The sequence below is a fragment of the Bubalus kerabau genome, chromosome 11, assembly GCF_029407905.1.
Source record: "Bubalus kerabau isolate K-KA32 ecotype Philippines breed swamp buffalo chromosome 11, PCC_UOA_SB_1v2, whole genome shotgun sequence".
NCBI classification, from domain to species: domain Eukaryota; kingdom Metazoa; phylum Chordata; class Mammalia; order Artiodactyla; family Bovidae; genus Bubalus; species Bubalus kerabau.
The window spans coordinates 61513891-61525204 of record NC_073634.1 but is presented as its reverse complement, the minus strand read 5'-3'; the positions used below and the strand labels follow the sequence as shown (position 1 = coordinate 61525204).

The window sequence follows — 11314 nt, the reverse complement described above, 5'->3', positions numbered from 1 at the left end:
TATCATAAGTATACCTTCTATTTAAAAAAAAAATATTCCCTATAATGATCATATAAATGATTCCTACATTTAAATGTTTACTTTATACATTTCTTAAGACAAAACAAGTCATTAGGAAAACTAGAACAGTTTGTAAACAAACGGTACTTCAACATTAGCTCATTTCTTGATTTATACAATAAGAAAATTTAGCTTAATTTCAATGTATGATTTTATGTATTTAACAAAGGATATTCATAAGAATCCATAAGGGTGCTATTATTGTCCACAGATGAGAAAGTGTGGGTTAGTCACTCAGTCATGTCTGATTCTTTGCGACCCCATGGACTGTAGCCTATCAGGCTCCTCCATCCATGGAATTCTCCAGGCAAGAATACTGGAGCTGTTTTCCATTTCCTCTTCCAGGGGATCTTCCTGACCTAGGGACTGAACCTGCATCCTGTGCATTGCAGGCAGATTCTTTATCATTTGAGCCACCAAGAAAACCCAATAGATGAGAAGATTGAGGTGATAAGATGTTAAACAAAAAGGCAATAAGTAATACGTGCAAAGAGGACATTGGAAATTTAGCAATATGTCCCCCAAATCCATGTTCTTAACTACAATGCTGTCTTGTCTGTTTACAAGTTATACAATATCCATCATTAAAATCTACAATAAATATCACCAGGGTTAGTAATAAAAAATTACATCGTGCCTCCAAATTTCATGTTATGTGGTTCTCTTGGGCTATCACATAGCTTTAGTACTTTGCACTGAATATTGAAAAGAAAAAAAAAGTGGGAGGCAAGGAAGAAAAATAATGAAACTGAAAAATGCAGGAAATCAGAAGAAGAAAAATGTGCACCTAAATATATAGCATATAGTCCTCAACTGACATGGACTCCAGCATTGTCCCTAATGACAGTAGTGAGATGGAGACTAGCAAAGCCTGGCATTCTTACTGTCATCCCACTGAATAGAAGTAGTGGTGGTAATTCCCCTTATGTCCTTTAAGGGATCAGGGCCATTTATCATTTCATGAATTCTGTGTCCTGTCATCCTGAAATGGTTTACCGAGCTTTGCATCCAGCCCAACACTGTGACACAAATAGAAATTACTAATAAAAGTGTTCTTCAAAATTCTGTCTCATTAACATTAGGCCCTTAATAAAAGGGTGAGAATTTAGCACAAATAATTGCATTCCCTATATAGACCACAGCTCTAACTGAACACAAAGTATGTGTATAGGATTTATCTCCTCCTTTACAAGAAGGTATTAAGAGGAATGCTTTGGAATTTTAACTAAACCTATTATATAACTCTTTGAATTCTCAAATGAAAAGAAACTCTTTAAAATACTTGAATTAGAGTGCTTCTTGGTATAATGGAAATTTTCAATCGCAAGTATATACATAATTCACATATGATTGACAAACTTACCACAGTTACAAAATTACTAAAGATAATGAACTATATGTTCCCTCTAAACATACCTAAATTAGAATCTCAAAAGGCAAATTTAGTAGGTAACATCTTTCTCATACATCGTGCATTTAGAAGCAGAGAAGGCCATGGACAACAAGCGGGGGGGAAAAAAAAAAAACCACCTTATTTACTTCCCTGTGTTTGCATGAACATATTTGCATTCAGCATCAGCACACCTGCCACGCTGCAGCAGGATGAGCTGTTTCTGAGCACAGGAATGTGAACCTCTGCTCCTAAGCACACATTTGTTTAAAATTTCGCTAAAAATTGAATCTTCTGACTAACTGCCATATATAGAAGACGTATTTGGAGAAAGCTACAACTGATTTCACTTTAAAGGATTTAAAGGAAACTGTGGATTCAAGTCAAAACAAGAAAAGAGGAGTTAACCAGCAGAGGACCAAGTGTTAACTTACAGACAAAAACCTCTACCAGGATATTTTAAAGGTACAATCCTAAGAGTCTAGCAGCCATAACAAAAATCGAAGACTGTTCTTTGAGCTTACAAAGCTATTTGAATTGCTGTTGTGCCCTCTGTAATCCCCAGCATGTCCTTTCACCCTTTCCTTTCACTACATCCTCCATCTCCTGGAAGTTTTCCTCACCCTCAGTGAGTCAGTAGCCTCTAATGCAGCCTCTAGTTCCTGAAGGAAGAAGACAGCGGTCCAACTAAATCCATTCAGTAAGTAGCTATCTTAACAGTAAGGTGGGCACATAAAATGAGCCTAGATATCATAGAACCATCATAATAACCAGATTCACCTATATTATTTTTGCAGTTTTCATTGAGGCAGTAATTTCTATGTGGGAAAATCACTGCTTTTAGATTCACCAGGGTAGAACAAATCCCCAGTAATCACATAATCCTACCTCTTAGCAGATAAACAAACGACATTTATTTAAATCAAACTTTGAAACCAACATTGATCCTTTCAGTGAGAAGGGGTTCACTTTTATGGATTCTATCAAGTCTTTCAAGGCCCAAACCTCTACTTGTATTTTCAGAGTAGAAGTTGAATACTTATGAGTTGTAAGAACTAATAATCTTTAAAAGAGAAAAAGAGAGTAATATATTTTCCTTATGCATGTACAGTCTAGATCTACATATTTACTCTTACATGTTAAAAATAGCCTTAAGTAGAATAACATTTATCAAGAACAGCTTTACTGAATATTGATGTTCTTAGAGAAATGATAAAAGCCATGTTATCACCTAGTTAATTTCCAAATACTACAAAGTTCATTTCAACCCCAAAATATAATATTTAATTATATCCTATCAGCCTGTGTTCCAGCTCTGTGGAAGCACTGTATTTATTTTAATACACAAAAAAATTATGAATAAACTAAGGAGGCATTCAGTGATCAAGCAATCAGAAAAGCTTTCATGATTTTTCTCTTGACCCAGTTTTTTTTTCATAGAGGTAGATAAGTTTTGGCATGTCTCTAAAATAAACTATTAGAACTCTGCCTAAGTAAAGGAGAGGTAAATAATAAGATTTGCTTGTTGCTTATTACTTTGCCTGAGTGACTTTATTCATACTTATTAGTATAAATATCACCTATCAGTATATGCAAATAAAACATGTAGAAGTGTTAGGATTGTGGATGTTTTTGTTTTCAACTTTATCTTCTCTGCATACTATTTTTTGAAATCTAAATAATAAATCCCTTCTTGTTGATGGAACAAATACATGGGTGCAAGCATGTATGCTGAGCTGCTTCAGCCATGTCTGACTCTTTGAGAACCCATGGACAGTAGCCTGCCAGGCTCCTCTGTCCATGGGAGTCTCCAGGCAAGAATACTGGAGTGGATTGCCATGTCCTCCTCCAGGGGGGTCTCCCTGACCTAGGGGTCAAACTCCTGTCTCTTACCTCTTACGTCTTCTGAATTGGAAGGCTGGTTCTTTACCACTAGTGGCATCTGGGAAGCCCATATATATACATATACCATATATATATATAAACATATATATGAAAGGAAATGTGCAAGATTGCTTCATGTATCACTTTGAAAGTTGTCAAAAAATAAATATAATGAACTTTCTCTTCAAAGACAACTTTGTTAGAAGCATTGTCCATGATTTTTACATACATTATTTTAACTCTTTCTCACACATTCCCCCAATCTAATCTGGCGTTTTGTACTGTCTTCTTCCACAGCTTTTCTCACCAAGGTTCCCAGATCTAATGGTCATTTGCCTAATGGTACTAACTTACTTAATTTCCTAGTTGAATTCATTTCACTTCACCATTTTATCTTTCTTGAAAATGCTTTTCCTTGACTTCTAAGACATATCCTTTCCTCTTTCTTTAATTACTTCTTCTCCACCTTTTAACCTTTATTGCCATTCATCCAATATTTCACTATTCACAATCATCTAGGCTTATTCTTAGATGAATTTTTTTTTTTTTTAGTTTATATTCTCATTTGAATTGTCTCATTTCCACCTCAAGCCAAATTTATATCTCTAGCTCTGACCATTCCTAAAATCTCCCAGCAACTTATTAACTTTTTATCTGACATCTCCATTGGGTGTCTCAAAGGCCAATCTCATAAAAATTTGATCTGTAATTCCTCTTTCCTCTCTCAAACCCTGCCAACTTCCAGTTATCAACTTCCCTTATCTCAATGAAATGTACCAGCATCCATGCAGCAGTATAAGCAAAACATATAAAGTCATCAAGGATGCTTATTTGATAGTCATACACTATAATATACTATACTCTCTTCAGTCTAAAGTATTGTATTTACTATTTCAATTTGTGTGCATTTTTATGTCTCTCTATCTCAATCAACATCCTTGGTCAAGTTATTATCATCTCTGCCCCAGACACTGCATTATCCACTTAACTTCTTCCTCTCCCATCTGTCTTTCCAAACTACAATCAAAGCAACATTTAAAAAAAATTACAGGTCTAGTCACACCTCTATATCTCACTTTTCATCCTTCTTATTATGAATAGATTTCAATTGATCTTACATGAAGACAAAATCTTTTTGCAGCTCTCAACTAACAAGATACTTCCACAGAGAAGCCTTTCTTTCCTCCTGAACTAGGCTGATGCCCTTCCATACTTCCACGCAGGTTTCAATGGCATTTGCATTTGTTTGGTATCATTATTATTAATGTTTTTAGTGTCACTTACTAGATAAAAAACTACATGAAAGAAGGAGCCTATGTTTCTCTTGACCACAATTTCAGCTACTGTCATGAGAATATGTATGTAAGACCATGATTGATTGTGAGTACATATCTCAATTTCTACTTGAGGTAGTAATCTGTATGGAATTGAATAACTTGGGTAAAGGACTTCTGAATAGGGCACACCTCTTGTAAAATTGTGAAGTAAGCAAAGACCACTAATACCTCTGTTCTCTTCTCCCTTTTTTCCTGCTCCCTCCCAACTTCCAGCAATTCCTCATCTTTAGAAGCTCAGTGACCTCTGTAGCAGGCTTCAGTTACTCTTACTAAACAATTATAACACACCTCTCCCAGAATACTTCTGTTTCCCAGTATCTAAAGAAATAGAGAAATTATGCAAAGTTTAAAAAACAACTGCAGGATTGAATAATAAGAAATAACTAGGAACTGTGCTCTGTCTAGGGAAAACATTCATTAACACATCCATTAATAGTAACAGCTTCCATTTGTTGATAGTAACATTTTGTAGCTACACTGGTCACTAACCACTTATGATTATTTAAATTAATTAAAATCAAATATTATATCCTTGTTTGCAAGGAAACACTTTAGGTGATCTTGTCCCTCATAATATAAAGCTCAATTAGAAAACACTGTTCTGTAATTTTTGTTTTAACTAAAACAAAATTGTCTAGTAGGAAAACATTGCTTCCTCTGTCAAAACCTAGACTTATCTCCTGATCCAAGCCACCAGAAGTGTCACCTGAACTAGAAGAAGTGGCTTAGAGACCCAGCTTTCTACTATATTACCTTGCCAGTGTTCAATATCCTCTTCATGCAGGAACAGATTCTCAAACTAGGGCAACCTCTCTCTTCTCAGATAATTTGGAATTTGGGCTGAAGAAGAGAAAGATCAATTTATCTCCAGGTAACTCACCTGTCTCCCCCATGTATTTTTGGAGAGGAAAACTAATTGAATTCAAGAAATAAAGAAGATAGCAGGTTGCCATCAACCAGTTATGAGGAGGAAAATGAAAGTCATGATTGTATTCACATTCAGACTTGTTCTGAATCCTTTCTTTATCCTTGCCCTCAGGGTATTATGCACTACCTTTGAATCCTTAAACATGTTCAGATCAGATCCGATCAGTCGCTCAGTCATGTCCGACTCTTTGCGACCCCATGAATCGCAGCACGCCAGGCCTCCCGGAGCTCACTGAGACTCACGTCCATCGAGTCAGTGATGCCATCCAGCCATCTCATCCTCTGTTGTCCCCTTCTCCTCTTGCCCCCAATCCCTCCCAGCATCAGAGTCTTTTCCAATGAGTCAACTCTTCGCATGAGGTGGCCAAAGTACTGGAGTTTCAGCTTTAGCATCATTCCTTTCAAAGAAATCCCAGGGCTGATCTCCTTCAGAATGGACTGGTTGGATCTCCTTGCAGTCCAAGGGACTCTCAAGAGTCTTCTCCAACACCACACTTCAAAAGCATCAATTTTTCAGCGCTCAGCCTTCTTCACAGTCCAACTCTCACATCCATACATGACCACAGGAAAAACCATAGCCTTGACTAGATGAACCTTTGTGGGCAAAGTAATGTCTCTGCTTTTGAATATGCTATCTAGGTTGGTCATAACTTTCCTTCCAAGGAGTAAGCGTCTTTTAATTTCATGGCTGCAGTCACCATCTGCAGTGATTTTGGAGCCCAGAAGAATAAAGTCTGACACTCTTTCCACTGTTTCCCCATCTATTTCCCATGAAGTGATGGGACCAGATGCCATGATCTTAGTTTTCTGAATGTTGAGCTTTAAGCCAACTTTTTCACTCTCCTCTTTCACTCTCATCAAGAGGCTTTTTAGTTCCTCTTCCCTTCCTGCCATAAGGGTGGTGTCATCTGCATATCTGAGGTTATTGATACTTCTCCCAGCAATCTTTCTTCCAGCTTGTGTTTCTTCCAGCCCAGCGTTTCTCATGATGTACTCTGCATATAAGTTAAATAAACAGGGTGACAATATACAGCCTTGATGAACTCCTTTTCCTATTTGGAACCAGTCTGTTGTTCCATGTCCAGTTCTAACTGTTGCTTCCTGACCTGCATATAGGTTTCTCAAGAGGCAGGTCAGGTGGTCTGGTATTCCCATCTCTTTCAGAATTTTCCACTGTTTATTGTGATCCACACAGTCAAAGGCTTTGGCATAGTCAATAAAGCAGAAATAGACGTTTTTCTGGAACTCTCTTGCTTTTTTGATGATCCAGTGGATGTTGGCAATTTGATCTCTGGTTCCTCTGCCTTTTCTAAAACCAGCTTGAACATCTGGAAGTTCACGGTTCACATATTGCTGAAGCCTGGCTTGGAGAATTTTGAGCATTACTTTACTAGCATGTGAGATGAGTGCAATTGTGCGATAGTTTGAGCATTCTTTAGCATTGCCTTTCTTTGGGATTGGAATGAAAACTGACCTTTTCCAGTCCTGTGGCCACTGCTGAGTTTTCCAAATTTGCTGGCATATTGAGTGCAGTACTTTCACAGCATCATCTTTTAGGATTTGGAATAGCTCTACTGGAATTCCATCACCTCTACTAGCTTTGTTCCTAGTGATGCTTTCTAAAGCCCACTTGACTTCACATTCCAGGATGTGTGGCTCTAGGTCAGTGATCACACCATTGTGATTATCTGGGTCATGAAAATCTTTTTTGTACAGTTCTTCTGTGTATTCTTGCCATCTCTTCTTAATATCTTCTGCTTCTCTTAAGTCCATGCCATTTCTGTCCTTTATCGAGCTCATCTTTGCATGAAATGTTCCTTTGGTATTTCTGATTTTCTTGAAGAGATCCCTAGTCTTTCCCATTCTGTTGTTTTCCTCTATTTCTTTGCATTGATCACTGAAGAAGGCTTTCTTATCTCTTCTTGCTATACTTTGGAACTCTGCATTCAGATGTTTATATCTTTCCTTTTCTCCTTTGCCTTTTGCTTCTCTTCTTTTCACAGCTATTTGTAAGGCCTCCTCAGACAGCCATTTTGCTTTTTTGCATTTCTTTTCTATGGGAATGGTCTTGATCCCTGTCTTCTGTACAATGTCACCTCTTAATAAATATAAGCTAGCTTGTATAACATTTATTTAATCCTCATAATAAATCATGAGGTATATCAATATTTCTATTTACAGATGAAGAGATTTTGGTTTAAAAAGTTCAATAAAAATAATAGAGCCCCAATTCAAATTTGTTTGATTTATGTGAATTGAAAACATGTCTTATTTTTATGCTACTATACTTGCAAGTTATAAATCTATGCTAGAAGTTGGGATTAAAGAATAAATAAGTCATTGTCCTTGGTTAATTATATTTTTAATCAATTGTGAGTCAAGGTATATAGGAAAGAAACAGGGAGTAATGATATTGATGCAGGATTGTGTACATAATATAGGAAAATCTCAAGAAAAGACAAAGACGGAGGTCATCCTCAAACCTTTCTTATCAACATAAGACAGTTACCAATAACAAGTGAAAAGATTGGAGTTGAAATATCCACAAAGACTGTAGTCAAGCATTAGATCCAACAATGATTAAAAAATGAATAGTGTACATGGAATTTCTAGAGAGAGACTCTCTTCACTAAAGCTAATCTAATCTCAGGCCTGGAAAGAAACAAGGGAAAATATTGAGTCTGGCTTAAGAAAGCAAAGGGGCAGAGGTCAGAAAATGGGGACAAATCTGACCTAAGACCATCCATATATAGACAATCAAGTTTCTAAGAATAATAACTACTGCCCAGAGAAATGATACTTTATGAAACATCAACTTTTGCATATGGTTGATTTGACAGTAATCTGTATTTTCTAATTTTGGGGAAATAGCAGGAGATTTATTCATTTCCAAACTGTAAGTGAGATAATGCTTCTATGACTACTAAGCAAATATGAAAAAATACAAAGACTTTTTTTGTTGTTTTTGAAATTTAAAAATATGTCTATGGATGACTAGTCAGAGATGGCAGAGTTTAGATATGATGAAATGTACTGATACAGCTATCTGTCAAACAGCATGATTAAAATCATTCAGACCCTGAAAATGGAGCAGGGAACATAGGCTTTATTTCTGTAAACTGAACTGTCACCATCAAACTTAAGTGCTCTTGTCTTGTCAAAAGATTTATTATTATTTAGAATTTCTCTGACATGCATTTGCCAAGTGCTTTATTGAGATTCCCCATCATTCACAGCTCCTTGGTGACATGGTCTGGCTAGACTTCAATAAAAAAGAGAACAGAGACATCCATGCAAATTAACTCTAGTTTTATGCCCAAGGCCCCTCATTAACACATGATTTCAAGACAAGTTGGATTTAATCTATAATATCATTAGTTGGATGGGAGAGGACTATATCATATAGTGAAAAGGTTTTAGAATATGTATGTCAGTTTCCACTTTTACTGGAGAATCAAAAACAGTGAATGTTCTATTTAAAGGATGTTACTCATCCATCACCTCAATGGTCAGCTACATCCGTAGATGTACAATTAACTAGGACATGGGATGGGTATATAACTTTAAGGCTCATCCCAGAATAATTGGCAACAAATATTATTCTCTGTCTTAACCAGGAAAACTAAAATTCTAAGATGGGGCTTCTCTCCTACTTCAGAACAACTTGATTCTGCCAGAGACCATTATATGACAAAGTTTTAAGAACTCTACAGACATGCAAAACTCAACTGGCCCTCAGCACCACCTCTCAATCCCATTATCTGTCTGTTTTTCGTCAGTTACCTCTTCCATTTTCTTACTGACAATTTCAGAACTATTCTTTACCTCAGGCTTGCTCTGCACTGAATTCTTACCTCCTCTTTCAGCAGATGGCCTGACAACCTAGAAAATTATGGCCAACAGACTTGATTTTTCTCATCTTTCCACATCTTTATTAATCTGTTGCCGCAGCCATTCTTTCTTTCTTTCCTCCATTCTCACAGGATGAAATAGCCTTCCTCTTGCTCTAAGCCATCTTTTACTCTTGAGCCTTAAAATTATCTTGTCAATTTTGCTCTAGGAACTGACTACATCAGTCATATCTCTTTCACAATACATTCAATCTCTCCTTTTTGCTCCTCCCTCTGAGCCTAATCCTCCAAATCTGATAGACTGCCTTTTGGCCTCAAAGTCTCCCTAGCTACTCACAAAGTCATAAGGTTCTCTAAGCTAAATCATTATTCCAAGAAACTTGAAGGGAATGGGATTTTACTCCACTTGAAAACCAGCAACTCAGTCTGCCAGTTTTATGCATAGTGGCAGGAGACATAAAACTTTTATGTGGAAATAAAAAGGGCTCTATTACTCATGGTACAGCAAGAGGCATGGGCTTTATGTTTGCTTTGATTGCCCAGGCCACCAGGGCCCACAACAAAGATGCATTTGGCCAAGGGGGTAGTGTGTACATTGGGCTTATCTTATAGCTAAGGAACCAAACATACTTCGATGTATTATAGCAAGCTGCTGGCAGATTCATCCAACTTTGTGCCAGAAGAAGACTTTATCTTTGTTCTTCTGATCAGAAACAAACTTGCCCTCTGCCCAAGAAGAAGAATCTATCTCTATTTTTCAAGGCTTTCTGTTGTACAAATATTCTTGGAAATATAATCTGGGACAAAAACTGTCCTGAACCATGTAGAAATGCCATGGAGAATTGACTTCAAAAGGTTGCCTTTTAAAATTTATATTCTTATGAATTTAAAAAAAGCTACTGAATATTCTCTATATTGTAGCTATTTTGCTACATGGGGAGTTACAGAGATGCAGAACACAGTGCAGTATTAGATTTGAAGAACTGAATTCTTAATAGACACAATGAACCTCTGCACATTTTAAAAATAATGGTAATTTTTAAACATTCTTAATTATAAATCATAAATCACATATAGTCATTTCATTATAAACTGCTAAAAGGTTACTAGTCATTGAGATCAATCTCCACATGTATTAGTATTGATTCAATAAAAAAGAATAAATTACAAATAATATTTCAGCATTCACAGTCCTTTCTTCACTCCAGAAGGCACAAATTCTACTTCATGAAAAATTGTTATAGTTGCTATAAGCCTCCATGTTGTTTTAAACCAACAGTCAAAATTACATTATATTAAATAACTGTGTGTGCTTGGTCTTTTGGGGTAGGGATGAGAAAACATATTTTGCCAAGTTTAGCCATTGTGAGTTCAAAGTTCAGAAGCAAATGCAATTCTTGCTGGAAATAAGTGCAATAGAACAGCTGGTCAAACACAATTTACTTGCTCACAGAAATAAACTTAATGATTTCTGTGGGACAGAAAGGCTTACTAAAAAGAGCCATAAGAAATATCAACCAAACTGGGGGACACTTTTGACCTAAATGGCGTTAAACCCATATGCATCTTTTCCCAGTCTTGAAAGACAAGATAAAATTTTTTAAAAAAGAGAAAAACTATGACAATATAATAGTCACTCAAAATTTCTAAACTTAGATTGATGGATAACCTATAATGAGGATTTTTGAAAAGGGTAGAAAAGAGATTATGGAAAAAATAAACAGTTAATATATTGAATGTTTTCAATATTATCAGCCAGAAAAGAAAGCTCATTTGAGGGAAAATGTTAGAAAAGAATCTGTCTTCAATTTCTGTCTGTCTCCAGACTCAGAAATCCAAGGCTTATACCAAATATAAAATGGAGG

At 36.3% G+C, this 11314-nt stretch overlaps 1 long non-coding RNA gene across 1 annotated transcript; it reads right to left on the bottom strand.

The window, feature by feature from the left end:
• Positions 1-1980: 1980 nt before the first annotated feature.
• Positions 1981-9572, bottom strand: LOC129622460 (uncharacterized). Its single transcript, XR_008699989.1, has 3 exons — positions 9453-9572; positions 5425-5511; positions 1981-2112 (listed from the first exon to the last, which is right to left on the bottom strand). It is a non-coding gene; the product is annotated as an uncharacterized LOC129622460 (long non-coding RNA).
• Positions 9573-11314: the final 1742 nt, after the last annotated feature.